The sequence below is a fragment of the Echinops telfairi genome, unplaced genomic scaffold (assembly GCF_000313985.2).
Source record: "Echinops telfairi isolate 266 unplaced genomic scaffold, ASM31398v2 ScPeMD7_4;HRSCAF=17, whole genome shotgun sequence".
In the NCBI taxonomy this organism is placed as follows: Eukaryota; Metazoa; Chordata; class Mammalia; order Afrosoricida; family Tenrecidae; genus Echinops; species Echinops telfairi.
The window spans coordinates 14,060,663-14,073,053 of record NW_022103900.1 but is presented as its reverse complement, the minus strand read 5'-3'; the positions used below and the strand labels follow the sequence as shown (position 1 = coordinate 14,073,053).

At 40.1% G+C, this 12,391-nt stretch overlaps 1 protein-coding gene across 3 annotated transcripts in view; it reads left to right on the top strand.

The window, feature by feature from the left end:
* The window catches only part of TANK (TRAF family member associated NFKB activator), a 107,137-nt gene that overhangs the window by 14,033 nt on the left and 80,713 nt on the right, over positions 1-12,391 (top strand). The window contains exon 1 of one of the 3 annotated variants that reach the window (XM_004703790.2): positions 4,234-4,296. The exons of 1 other annotated variant lie outside the window; for it this stretch is intronic. The gene's annotated coding sequence lies outside the window, so the exon portion shown is untranslated. Of the gene's footprint in view, positions 1-4,233; positions 4,297-4,695; positions 4,736-12,391 lie in introns of those variants that run through there. One more of the 3 variants, XM_045299651.1, reaches the window with a different exon arrangement.

The window sequence follows — 12,391 nt, the reverse complement described above, 5'->3', positions numbered from 1 at the left end:
AGAGAGAGAGAGAGAGAGAGAGAGAGAGCGAGCCCTGGTGGCATAGTGGTTACAAATTGGGCTGCTATCCAAGGTCAGCAGTTTGAAACCACCAACTGCTTCTTAGGAGAAAAATAGGTTTTTCTATTCCTGTAAACAGTTGGTCTTGGAAACTCATAGAGGCAGTTCTACCCTGTCCTATAGGGTTGCCATGAGTCAGCATCAACTCCCTGGCAGTGAGCTTGGGTTTTTAGCTGTATATGTTACATTTTATCTGTTCATCTGTTGTTCCTATTTTACTTTTATTGTGAATAATGCTGCAATGGACATTGGTGTACAAATATTTGTTTGAGTCCTGTGTTCAAGTTTTAGGTATCAGTATATTTAGAAGTGGAATTGTTTGGTCATATGGTAATTCTGTTTAACTTTTTCCTAAATTTCCAAGCTATTTCCCACAATAGCTGCACTGTTTTCTATTTGTACCAGCAATGCATGAAGGTTCTAAGTTCTTATCATCATCATCATCATCAAGGTTTATTATTTTTCATTTTTCTTAATATAGATCTACTAATGGATGTGATGATGTATTTCATTGTGGTTTGGGTATGCATTTCCCTAATGACTAATGATGTTCAGCATATATTCATTTGCTTGCTGGCCTATTCAAGGCTTCTTCCCATTTTTAAATTGGGCTGTCTTTTCATTGGTGAGTTGCTACAGTTCTTTATAAATCACAGATATTAAAACATTATGATATGGTAACCAAATATATTCCCCCATTGTAAAGAGAACTATTCATTTTTGTCATAAAGTTTTTGATACTGCACATCCATTAGTATACTTTTAATTTTTTTAAAGTGTGTGATTTTTGTGTCATCTAAGAATGTATTGTCAAAAGCAAAGACTTGATGCTTTGCCTATATGATTTTTTCTAAGAATTTTATGAGTTTAGCTCTTATATGAGCGTAAGCCAAAAAATTGATACAAAATAATAGAAACCTTTATTAAACAAAAATATCAAAATGTGCACCTATTATTTCTTGACATTTTCTCCATTGAGGTCTACACATTTCTGAAGGTGGCCTTTTTGCCTCTCACCATTCCCTGCAGCATTCTGAACTCTTCCACTTACACCACGTCTAAAGGGCAGTTTGGGTATCTTCAAAGGCCACAAAGCAAATCATGTTCCTTCTCAATGTTCCTTGAGTTTAGGTAGCAGAAAAAAAAGGTGGAAGGGCAAGATCAAGGTGGTAGAGTGAATGGAGTAAGGTTTTCCAATGAAATATTCATAAAACAGCACATGTTGCCTTTAAAACGGGTGCCTTATGATGAAAAACAAACCAACAAAAAATCCTTGACACAATTTTCTGGTCTTTACCTCACTGATAGAGCTTTCGGTTTTCTTCATAATAAATCCCTTTGATCATTCTGTGTCATTTGAGAAAAATCTGTTGGTTTTTCAATTTTTACCTGATTTGGAATTCAAACCAAAACCCACTGTCCTGGCTTTCTGAGCTGGCCTCTCTACAAAGGTATTTCTGAGTGGCTGTGATGATGACCAGCCATTAATCGGGAGACGCCCTTAAACAGTTTGGAATAAATCTGTCAGTGTAGTAACAGGAACCCGAGTAACGATGATGTTTTTTAAATGGCTTCTCTTATTTGGGTAATTGACCCCGTTTTAGTTATTTTTTTGGTTTAGGGTATTAGGTATGGCTTCAAATTCATTCTTTTTCCTGTGGAAATCTATTTGTCTCAGCGTAATTTGTGGAAGAGACTTTTCCACCCCTACCGAATGGTCTTGGTACCCTTATTACAAATGAATTGTTCATCAAATTATGGGTTTATTTTTTTACTCTCAATTATTTTCCCTTGATTATCTGTCTACTATGACTAATACTACACTGTTTTGATTACTGTAGCTTTGTAGTAAGTTTCAAAACCTGGAAATATGACTCCTCCCACTTTGTTCTTCTTTTTCAAGTTTGTTTTTGCAATTCAATGCCCTTTGCAGTTTTATATGAATTTGATAATTCACTGTTCCACTTTGCAAAAAAGGCTGTTAAAAATTTGCTAAGTATTGCATAAAATCTGTAGATCTATAGGTGAAGAAATCATGTGTGGGCCACTTCTGACCTCTCCCACCTACACAAAAAAGGAGAATCCAATTCTGTTATCTGCCCAAGGATGACTCCTTTGAACACCTCCTCTCTCCATCCTTCTCTATCCTCTGACACCATATGCACTGCTGCATTTGACGATTTGTTCCAATGGTCACACAGAAATCACAGGCATGATTTGGGGCTTTATTACGGAAGATAACAGGTGATAAAAATTTTAAGATACAATTATTTTGTCTATAGGGCCTCTTTTCAGCCATTCCAGCAGGCATGTCTCTCTCTGGTCTTTAGTCTCTTAGCCACAAGTTCCCTTCATCTTTGCTCATTCTGTCTCATGGTTTCGGTGGTGCAACCTCTGTTGCCTCTCTGCTGCCTCTGCCACTTTAGGCAGGCATCATGCATGCATTGCACTAGAGGATCTACTTTCTGAATGGTTGAAGGATGCCTGTTCCTGCTTCTCAGATGGCTCACTTTTATACCCAGCAGAAAAGCAAACCTCACCAATCCCCAACTTAAGAGTCCTGGTACACCTTATTTGCATGCTACCACCAGATCATTTAGTGGGAGTTAAAAAGACTATGGACAGAGAGCCACTCGAGGTAATCAGCCTATAGTCTTTTTCATTTACTTGCTGCCCCTCCATCATTTGTGTGCTCTTAGGCTAAACTGGGATGACTGTCTTGCTTTCATCTTTCAGGCAGCTCCCAACAGATTAACACACACAGACAATTTGTTAGGACAGTCTGTTCTACTTTGTAGACAGAAACAGGCTCTCCCTTCCGAACTAACTCTTCAGAATATAATTCTCTTCGGAACTATATTGGTATGCCAAACTACCAAGAGGCGGGTAAAGGATCAGGCAAGTAGAAAGTCAAAGGTTCTTCATGGTTTGTATGTTTTATGTATGTTTTTCCCAACCTTGACGCAGACTTCACTTTTTTTTACAATAGCCCTTTGGCTGGTTTCCAGAGTTCTAACAAACTTAGTTCTCCTGGTTTCCACTTGTTTGTTTTATTGGTGTTTTTAAGTGCACAGCTTTTCACCCTACCATCTTGACCAGGCCATTGTTAGCTTCTTGACCAGGTCATTGTTAGCATTTTTTATTTTTTTAATTAAAAAATTAAACCCTCACCATGGAAGCATCTGAATGTGCAATATGCATTCAGGCAGATATAGTAATGTTCCGGTCAAAATAGAGTCTCCTGCCTCAAGGTTCCCTGAAACTTCCACATGTGCTAAGCAGCTGCTTTTCCTCCAAAAAGAGATCCCAAGCATGACGTGGATGACGCCAGACCACACCTTTCATTAGCATTCTACATTTTACCAAGTGCTTTTGCTTAACATTATAGAATTCGATCCTCAACCATCCATCCAATGAAGTATGTTAACACTCTCCTGATGTGTCAGATAAGAAAATTAAGATTCGCTTAGATTAAGTAATTTGTCTGAGCTAGTAGATGCCAGAACTAAAATTGGGAGTACAAATAATCCCCATGTGGTAGCTATGTAAATTTACATCTTGGAGAATACTTAGGCACGGTTAGGAAATGTAATGAGAAAGTAGTAATTGGTGAGACATTTTTCCAATAAAGATCTACTTCCACTTACCTACCATTCAACTCCAGTACAGGCATTTGAATTGCGTGTGTATATGTAAAACCTATTATTTCTCAGTGGGTGGACTTTCACCACCTTACCCATGTTGACGTGAATATCTATTGGAAATATAGGTCCCTGGGCTTCACCTTAGTTGTGTTGATGGGAATTTTTAGGGGTGGATTGATGAAGTTCCATAAACTATTTCACATATATAACAAAGTTTTTTGGATATTCTAACTCACCTGCAGGGTGATTTCAGACCTGGTAATTTATTATTTGATCAATAATATCTACTCAGGACCTTCTAGTGACCTTCTGGTGATCTTCCCACCAATTGTGCTCCTTGAGAGACTGGATTACACTGGATCCCGACTGTGGTGGTGGGTGGCGAGGGGTGGGTAGTGTTCCTGGGCGGGGCGGGGCGGGGCGGGGCAAGGCCGAGCAGGGCGGGGTCTTACGGAATCGAGGGGAAAGGGTTAATGACTCCTCGCGCAGGCGCCGCCCTCGGAACAGGAACGGAAAACAACTTCCGGTTGGAGTCCCTCGGCCGGGCTTCTCGAACCTGAGGCGTTGGAGGCGGCGGCTCAATCCCTTAATCGTGAGTAAGGAAGTTGGTGAGCGGGTTGATGTGTCCGAATCCGCCCGGGACGGCGACGGAGAGCTTGTGTGTGGGAGCGACCGGGCCGCGCTGGCAGTTTCGGGGGCCTCCGGGGAGAAGCTGAGGGACCGAGGAGGCGACCGGTTCTCCGAGTGGGTTGGGTTTTTGTGTGTGAAACGGCCCCCGTCCCACTTCCGGAGCGGAGCCTCGGAGGGGTTTTCCCGGCCCGCCTCGTTGCCGCGGCAACGGCGGCCCCCGCCCTGGCGGCTCCGGGGGAGGAGCTCTGCCCGCCTTCTTTGCGGGGGCGTGGGGGGGCCGCTGACCCTCGTGGCTGCGTGTGAGTGGCCCCGGGCAACAGCGCCCCGGGGCTTCCCTTTGGGACACGGACTGCCTCCCAGAAACAAGTACCGTTGTGGTTCCTCTGTCGAAAACTTTACAGGTTCATTCCTTTCCCAGGGCTGTTACCCCGGCGCTTCTCAGCCTGTGGGTCGCGGACTCCTCTGGGGGTTGGACGACCCTTTCCCAGGGGTGGCCCGATTCGTCACAGTAGCAAAATGACAGCGATGAAAACCATTTTATGGTTGGGGCGGGGGGGGGGGGGTCACCGCACCAGGAGGAACTGTATGGCAGGGTCGCGGCATGAGGAAGGTGGAGAGGCCCCGCGTTACACAATTTCGCGATCTGCTTCCCGGTAGGGTGTTCTCAGAGCCGTGTCAGTGAGAAGTTGGGTAACCTCCCTGAGGGTCACGGAGTGAGTGCAAACCCTGCCCCCAGTGGGAGCCCCGGCGTTAGGTTTCAGAGTCCCCACCCCGGTGTCAGCTCCAGAAAGGGCGGTGTTGCTCCAGCCTGGCCAGGTCTTCTAACCAGAGGGGTGTGCCCCTCACTCAGCGAGAGTTGAGCCCGCTGCCTGTGCAAAGTGCCCTCCATCTCACCGCAGGTGCTTTGGACAAGTTGTCGTGTGGGCGAAAGGATGATAAAGTTTACCCATCCTAGGAAGGAAAAGAAAAATGATTTGCCTTGACAACCATGCCTGTATTTCGGTCGAGAAGTAGCACAGAAGCAAGTGCTGTGTTCTGTTGGGTCTCTTTTTTCTCTCCCCTCTTTTGAGAAGGGGGAAACCCAGTCTTGAAAAATACAAGTATCTTTAAAGCAGAAAGTGGAGCTGTTCCTCAGCCCTCTCCCAGGCAAAGGTATTTCCAGACTCTGCACATCCCTCTTCTATGTGCAGAACCAGTGTTATTTCCCTATCTCCTGAAGGAAATTCGGAATACTGTTTTCAGCTCAGCGGTGTTTGGGGTGTTTTTTTTTTTAAGCAAAAATATGATGAGAGGCTTGCCATCTTTACTGTCTACATAGTATTCATTTGTTTGCAGCAATCTCTTAGTATGCGCCCTCCCTGTGTATTTTACCCAGTGTTCTTCAAAAGTCATTTACGAATTTATTAGGCCACAGACACATTGATGTATTATGAAATGTGAAAGTGCTTTAAAAAGTTTGTGGACACATTTCATTCTCTTTTAATTCCCTCTTTCCACGAACTTTGCAAAGCCCTGTGGTAAATGAATTTGAGGACTGTTAATTTTAAGAGCCCATGCCTTATATCTGGCTTAGGAAAGGCCCCTCTACTCAAAAATTATTTTTAAATTTTCCTATATTGTTGTTAATTCTTTTTCACAAGTTTGTTTTATTTTACACTTTACTCATTGAAACCGCTAAAAATTGTTTTTTGTACATTATATAAGTTAGGGATTTATTTGTTTTAATTTTACAGAATGAGTAGCCATTTTCCCTAGATTCCCTTGTTGAAATCAGCTCTCCTAACCGATTGGAAATGTCATCTTAGTAAAGTCATGGGTCACTTTTGGGACTCTTCTGCTTTAATCTACTTGTCTCTTCCTATACCAATACCTCTGCTTTGATGATAGTATATTTTTAATGATTTATAGGGTACATTTTCCATTTCCACCCTCTCCAAATTTTCCTGAGGATAATGCACTATCAGATAAGATTTAGAATATGCTGTTCATGTTTCAGGAGTCCTGGTGGCATAGTGGTTACAGGTTAGGCTGAGATTTGCAAGGTCAGCAGTCTGAAACCACCTGCAACTCGTGGGAGAAAGAGGAGGCTTTCTGCTGACAGGAAGAGCTGCAGTCTCAGAAACTCACAGAGGTGGCTCTTCCCTCCCCGGCCTTGTTAGAGTTTCTATGAGTCAGACTTGATGGCAGTGAGTTTTTGAGTCCATATATCATTAAAGTAATCCTTTGGGGATTTTAGCCTCTTTTTTTTAGCTGGTTCATAGATGAGTGTTTATACGTCAGGTTACCCTTCTTTGTTTTAATATATTGTTTCTTTGTAGGAAAACAATCATTAAATATAATAATAATCTTATCCCGTCCCTTATATTGATTTCTCTGGGTTAATAAATTGAGAAAACCATGACAATAGCAATAATCCTGCCCATACTTTTGTTGTTTCTGACTTTGGGCATGTTTTCACTTGTTAACATTAAATATGAAGAAATTAACTTTCAGTAATTTCTATTTCAATATAAGGGAGTATTAATATTTTTAGCATACTGGGACTACTGCAAAAAATAGGTATTTTGATACTGTCTCTTTTTTTCTCCCTCTTTTTAGTCTGTTTGCCCTGGATAGCACTTTGAGAGGAATATTAAATAACAGATGTTGAGTGTTCATTTCATATGTATAGTTCTTGTCATGTTATGATAATGCTCTTTCATTCTAATCTAACTAAGCATTTTTTATCAGGAATTGAGGTTGAATTTTGACACATGCTTTTTTAGCATCTTTCAAGGAGCTCTGATTGAACTGTTAGGTAAACATTGCAATGCTATCCATATAGTCAGCAGTTCAAACCCACCAGGTGCTTCAAGGGAAACAGATGAGTCTGTCTGTGCTGTAAAGATTTATAGCTTCAGAAGCTATGGCTCTGCAGAACCATGTCATATCCAATGTGAAGGTGGGGGGGCATGGAGTGGAGAACCAATGTCCATCTGTAGACAATTGGACTTCCCCTCACAGAGGGGTCGCAGGGAAGAGATGAGCCAGTCAAGGTGCAGTATAGCACCAATGAAACACACAACTTTCCTCTAGTTCTTTGGTGCTTCATAACCTCAATCCTACCTTACAAATAGAATTCGTCCAGAACATGCACACTGCTACAGATAAGAGCCCGCAACACAGGGAATCCAGAATTGATAAACCCCTCAGGACCAACAATGAGAGTAGAGATACCAGGAGGATTAGGGGAAGATGGGAGAAGAAAGGGGCAATCGATCACAAGGATCAAACTAGAACCCCCTCCCAGGAGGACGAATTATGGAAAAGTGGGTGACGGGTGACAGAGATATGAAAATAATAATCTATAACTTATCAAGGGTTCATTAGGAAGGGTGGGCTGGGGAGAGGGGGGAAGAAATGGGGAGCGGATATCGGGCTCAAGTGAGAAGAGAATGCTTTGAAAATGATGATGGCAGCATATGTGCAAATGTGCTTGACACATTGGATGATTGTATGGATTGTGATAAGAGATATAAGAACCCCCAATAAAAGTAAGGGGGGAAAAAAGTTATTTCACTAATGCTGCCTCTCTTAGCACCAGCAATATTCAAGATGCATATTTCCTTTGTTGACATTAAAATGCCCCCCCCCCCAAAAAAAAGAAAGAAACTGTCAGTCCGAATCAACTTGATGGCAACGTGTTATGACACAATGGCTTCAAAGAGTTTGTGAAAAAATCCTTTGGTGAGTTTAAGCTATAGTTAGCTTTTTCTGTGTTATCTCTGCCAGCTTTTGATAATGGTTATGCTGTTTGATAAGAAGAATTGGGATGTAGTTTAAAAAGCATAAGAACCCTTTATTCTTTGAAGATCTGAAGGAATTTACTTTTGGGTCCATAGGATCCTAGTAATACAGTAATCTTTAAAAAAAAAATTAAAACAGTTTTGTTGACACATAAATTCACTTACCATACAATTCTATGGTTTAAAAATAGTAAAAAGGTGGTTATGCAATCATCGGAAAAATTTTAGAATATTTTTATTTTAGCACTCATTAGCTCCCTTTTCCCCACAACATCCCATGACATAACCCTAAGTAACTATTCATGTAGTTACTGTTGATAGATTTACCTCTCCTGTGTTTCGGAAGCCTTGGTGGTGTAGTGGTTATGAGCTGGGCTGCTAAAGGTAGCAGGTTGAAACCACCAATTATCTCTGAAGGGGAAAGATGAGTCTTTCTTTCCCCTGTAAAGAGTCTCAGAAACCCACAAGGGCTCTCTGTGTCCAATTGGGCTGCCCTGAGACAGCTTTGACTCCATGGTAGTGAGATGGATGGATCACTCCTGCATTTCATATGAGGGAATTCACCCCCAAACAACAACAAAGTAAAACACAGAAAAACCTCAATTTAAAAGAAACAAAAATAATGAAAACTAGGCCTAATTAAAAATATATAAAAACAAATATAAGATGTTAAATGTTAACCTAATTATAGCTACATTAATTCACATTCTAATGTACTCTGTAAGAGACAGGACTATTCATATCCCTGGTCAGTGGTCCAAGGGAATACAGTGGAGGCTTAATCACCACAGGAATTCTGCAAGTGGATTTTAGGCTTTCAGTGTCATCCATAGCCTTCTTGCAGGCAATACCTTAAATTCTAAAGGCAATATTATTCAGGAAAAGGTCCATAACTTAAACACAGACAAAAACTTCTCAAATAAGTGAGACAATAATGTTAAGGACAAAAAAGAAACGTATTGACTTTGGCCATTTTTACCCTTCACTTTGTTTACTTTTTCATGGTCAGAGAAAAAGCTGAGACTAAGTTAATTGTCTTTCTCTCTTCAAATGCAGCATGACTATAAAGAGTATAGCTTCTACCTGGGCAAGTTCCTATGTGTCCTGACAGATGCCAATAGTGACACTCATATAAAAGCATCAGTTCTAGCCTCCCAGTTTTGCCAGGAATTTTTTCACATGACAGATAATGACCATGCTGAAATTTTACTGTGGCCAAATCTCACAGGGAGATGTCAAGCTGAGTGGGTGAGAAAATACACAAACTGAACATGTTTGCACTTATTTACTACAGAGTGAAGCTCATTAGCATAATATAAGTGTGTGTGTATCATGTGTGCATGCATCTAGAGTAGGATTTCAAAACCAATTAACTGGTGGGTCGAACCATGATTTTAGTTTTTAAACCATACCCATTATTCTATCCGAACCCATATAGAACCCATATATATCCATACCCATATAGATCTATCCGAACCAGTCAAAAGTAAATGGTAAAAATATATCTGTTGATGTAAAACTTCACTATTCTAAAGATTCTGATATGTTGCATTAGCTGATTAGTTGTTATTACTCCTTTTCTGTTTTCTGACACCTTGTAAGTATGGATTTTGCTGTTTAATTTCAACCCATTTGTGTGCAATTATGTGAAGCGAAGTTTTATTTCTATTTTCTGTAGAATTTATCCTGTGACCACTATTTCCCCCATGCTGTCTCCTATATTTACTGCCATGGTTTTAATCATGGGTAAAAGGAAAGAGGATGCGATTACCTAGCATAGCCAACAACAACAAAAATCTCTTTGTAGTTTTGAATCATCTCTAGGAAGGAGTGTATAGAGAATATGAAGTGAGCTACCTCGTGGGTGGGCGTGTGGCTAATTAGTGTACATATCTTGAATGCAGTATTTGATAACTTCATGAACGCTGAGAAATATCGGAACAGCCATTAGTAAAATTAAGGAACTTACTTTTTGAAGTAGGAATTTAGAGGCTAAATAATAATAATAATAATTGTTTATCGCAAGGGAAAATGTTCTGGACAGTGACCTGAGTCTCATTCCTTCTATCACATGGATGCTTTCATGATGGTAATTAGGAATCCCTGAGTGGTGCAAATAGTTAACTTGCTCACATGCTAATGTCAGAGGTTTGAATTTATCCAGAAGTGCCTGACAAAAATTTAAGTCTGATGATCAGTCTTTGAAAAGCCAGCCATTGAAAACCCTTTGGGGCATAGTTCTCCTTCAGAACACATGAGCTCGCCAAGCGAAAGAACAGACTAGAAGAAAGCTGGTTTATGGTGATAATTATCATTCATATACTAAGAATCGTTTGAGCACTGATAGTCTACAGTAGTTTTCACATATTACCAATACTTTCTTCTTTGCAAAACAAATAGGTTGTTAACAATGAAAAGGAAAGGCTTTTTGTTTGTTTGTTTTACATTGCAACAACATTATTAGAAATTAAATGCATTAATAAAACTAATGTGAGTTCTATTTTGTTGGTTACTTAGCAAGTTAGAAGAATCCTTGAAATGTTCATAGGAAATTAGGTAAGAATTACTCTATAGAGCAGTCAGGCAGTGTTGCTATAGAGAGTACCCTGTTATAAGAATAAAATCAGGGATTTAAGTTAGAACAAAACAAAAGGTTTATTATTTAAAACTGGTTGCAAAAGATCTATCCGAACCAGTCAGCAAATTAACTGTTATTGTGAGATGTTTAATTAATCTTGCAAGTCATAAGTACTTATTATGTGGTACTTACTATAATTCTATCACTTAAAAATCTCATATGCTGTACCTCAGCTTCAAGTACCCGTTCCTTGGTGTTTGTTTCCCAATCTGTAAGTCCACTTTTCCTTTTTAATAAGTAAAGTTTCGCAAAGTTTTACTCCTTAACCTCCCCACACTGAAAAGAAACTTTTTCTTCTAATCCCCTCACCCAAGAAGATTGTCACGAGACATATTTTCTTTGAATAATATGTGAAAACAGATTGTTTTCATGTTATATAGTTATTTTTAAAGTATCTATTTCTCTCTTGATCTCTAGATTCTAGCTTGGCCACTGCTCTAAACAGAGACTGCCTCTTGACTATCACTCAGGGGAGTAGAACACCATATACCTGGTTTCCTTTGTGGTACACTGGATAGTTGTACACTTGAACCCATGTTATTTGATAAACAGGCTGAGAAAACAGAGTACCGCTGGAGAAAAAAAAAGGAAATGGGGCAAAGCTAAGACTCCTCGAGGGTGTTATCTCTGATGTAGAAATGTTCATTTCTTTAACTTTTGGCAGATAGTATAAAAGTTTTACCAACTTGTTTTCTCTCGTAGCCAAACATAGAATTACTAGATGACTCAATTCCATTTCATAGTATATACCTAAAAAATTTGAAATCAAGAATGCAAACACATAATTGTACAACAGGGTTCACTGCAACACTTAAAATAGCCAAAGGTGCAAACATCCTAAATGTTCATCATTATATGGGCAGATAAGCAAAATGTGGTATATATGAGGGGGCTTCAAAAAAGTTGCTGGAAAAAACTCCATTATCTTTTCGTTCCCACCAATTTTCAGAGCCCTCCTGGTACAATGGAAAAAGAGCCCTGGTGGCATTCTGGGTTAAGGATTGTGCTGCTAACCATGGGGTTGGTGGTAGAAACTCAGGAGCCACTGGGTGAGATGAAGATGAAACTGATAGCTCCCATAAAGATTTGCAGCTGTGGAACTCCTATATAGGGTCTTTGTGTCATCGTCCACTCCCTGGCAGTGCCCATGGGTACAATGGAATATTACTCGGTGATAAAAATTTATGATATATGCTACAAGATGGATGAGGCTTAAAAAAACATTGTGCTAAGTGAAATAAGTCAGTCAAAAAAGGACAAATATATGATTTCACTTACATGAAAAATCAAGGATGTTGCAGATACATGGAGACCAAAGTTTACATACTATATGTACTCATTACCAGGGAGAAGGGGACACATGTCATTGGTGAAACTGAATTGCTGTTTCAGTGTGATTGAAATAAAATAGAAGTTGATAGTACGGCTGATTATAGAACATTGAACATAATGTCACTGATTTTTACAAATAAGATGAACAATAAACAAAAAAATTCACTTCCATAGAGTCGATACCAATTCATAGTAACCCCATAAGACAGGACAGAACTGCCTGAGTTTCCGAAACTATAACTCATTATGGGAGTAGACAGCCCCATCTTTCTCCCCTCAGTGGCTAGTGGTTTCAAACCGCC